Below are 2,501 nucleotides of genomic sequence, written 5' to 3'. Positions count from 1 at the left end.
GGCAGAAGCGCCTGACCTGGGCTACAGAGAAGCAGCACTGGACTGTTGCTCAGTGGTCCAAAGTACTTTTTTTGGATGAAAGCAAATTTTGCATGTCATTCGGAAATCAAGGTGCCAGAGTCTGGAGGAAGACTGGGGAGAAGGAAATGCCAAAATGCCAGAAGTCCAGTGTGAAGCACCCACAGTCAGTGATGGTCTGGGGTGCCATGTCAGCTGCTGGTGTTGGTCCACTGTGTTTTATCAAGGGCAGGGTCAATGCAGCTAGCTGTCAGGAGATTTTGGAGCACTTCATGCTTCCATCTGCTGAAAAGCTTTATGGAGATGAAGATTTCATTTTTCAGCACGACCTGGCACCTGCTCACAGTGCCAAAACCACTGGTAAATGGTTTACTGACCATGGTATTACTGTGCTCAATTGGCCTACCAACTCTCCTGACCTGAACCCCATAGAGAACCTGTGGGATATTGTGAAGAGAAAGTTGAGAGACGCAAGACCCAACACTCTGGATGAGCTTAAGGCCGCTATCGAAGCAACCTGGGCCTCCATAACACCTCAGCAGTGCCACAGGCTGATTGACTCCATGCCACGCCGCATTGAAGCAGTCATTCATGCAAAAGGATTCCCGACCAAGTATTGAGTGCATAACTGAACATGATTATTTGAAGGTTGGTGTTTTTTGTATTAAAAACACTTGTCTTTCATTGGTGGGATGAAATATGCTAATTTTTTGGGACAGGCATTTTGGGTTTTCATGAGCTGTATATCATAATCATCAGTATTAAAACAATTAAAGACCTGAACTATTTCAGTTGGTGTGCAATGAATCTGAAATATATGAAAGTTTCATTTTTATCATTACATTATGGAAAATAATGACCTTTATCACAATATGCTAATTTTTTGAGAAGGACCTGTAGCATCTAGCAAGATAGCAGCCACAAATTACAACAGCGATTAGTGGCCATTTCAGCGCATTTCTTTTTCAGTGGACTTAACCTTTAACATCTTTGATGCCATGCGAGTGCAGCAGTGTAGTAGCAGCAACTTTGAACCCGAGTACGTTCTTACAAATGACATGTAATGTTGAACTTATGTCCCGAGGATAAAAGGCCGCCAACGGCAAATAAAGCTGCTATTGTGGGTGGCCCACAGTGACCCACAGCCTTGGCAGGCAGACCTCCCACTTACAGCTATTTAACTGACCCAAAACTGAAGCCTGACTCAGTGGTGAAGGACCTAAAACTGCCAGCATTTACTAAACTTCATAATCCTGCGCACGGCCTGAAAGGGGACGAAATTCATGCAATGAGCCGCTTTGAGAACATTCAAAGAGCGTATTCATTCATTCAGCTTGTTGCACGTCATGAACGGCTCGTGTGTGCAGCCACAGCTGCATTTAAAACCCTAAATGTGGCATTTGTGCAGTGTACTGTAGGAAAATGGTAACTCTTGGGACATCACTCGAAAGCAGAACCACAGTTCAAACGAGATGGCAGATTTGATCTGCGATAGCTCGTACTTTCTCCTTCACGTTTTTCACCGCAGTGAAACAAACTACAGCATGTCTGACGTATGTGAAAGAGCAGGTAATAAGAGATCTGGGTGAGGGCACAAACAAAGAGGCCCCTTTCCCTATGGGGAATTTGTCACCTTCCAACACATTACTCACTGCTAATATCTCACAGTGAACGAGCATTCAGCTTTTCTGGGAACAAGCTGGGATGAGTCTCTCAGCCATTCCTCACTGGGGTATGAACAGAAAACGTGAGCAAAGGATACAAAGATGTAGTCATCCATGTATCTCTTCTTGAGGTTGTCCACAATGGCGTCCTCGTTGATCTTGCTGAGCAGGACCATGTCATCCACGCCGCTCTGTTTGACATTGTGGCTCTGCCAGTGGTACCGGTAGTGCCCCCGGCTCCCCTGAAACAAACACACATACAACGTAGGATCTTCAGGTCACTCAGAGCGACACAAAGAGCTGAACAAATCTAGAACGTGACATATGGCAAGAACAGAAACAGATGAGATGCAGTTGTTTTTTTTTTAACCAAACTGTGGTTACTATCATTCCAACAGTGAAAAGTAAATGTGCGCACATTTTCTGCTCCCAGCAACCTTGATGAGTAACGTTCAAATAGTGCAAGCTCAGATTCTCAAAAGTGATTTTTGTTAAAGCTGCTTCGACCCAACTTTTATCCACATCCTCACATTGTCGGTTTTTGTTATAGCCGAGTCTCAGGAGAACTGAGGTCATCCATCATGCGCGATGAGTCAGAACAGATTGGCTACTGGACGGGAGTCATGGTGTGCCGTTACTGAAACCAGTTTATTGCTTCTGAATGAAGAGCTGCTAAAAGCTCATCTTCCTCAGGATTCAGTGAGAAAATCTGAGGGTTTAGTTTAGGTAGGAGCAAAGAAACCTTCTAAAAGGAAAAATATTAGACAACAGAACAAATTGATGGTAGATAGACACTTTAAAGATGTTCTCCAGTCCATA

The sequence above is a fragment of the Nematolebias whitei genome, chromosome 2, assembly GCF_014905685.2.
Source record: "Nematolebias whitei isolate Nwh7 chromosome 2, NemWhi1, whole genome shotgun sequence".
Taxonomy (NCBI): domain Eukaryota; kingdom Metazoa; phylum Chordata; class Actinopteri; order Cyprinodontiformes; family Rivulidae; genus Nematolebias; species Nematolebias whitei.
Note: the sequence above shows the minus strand (reverse complement) of the source record.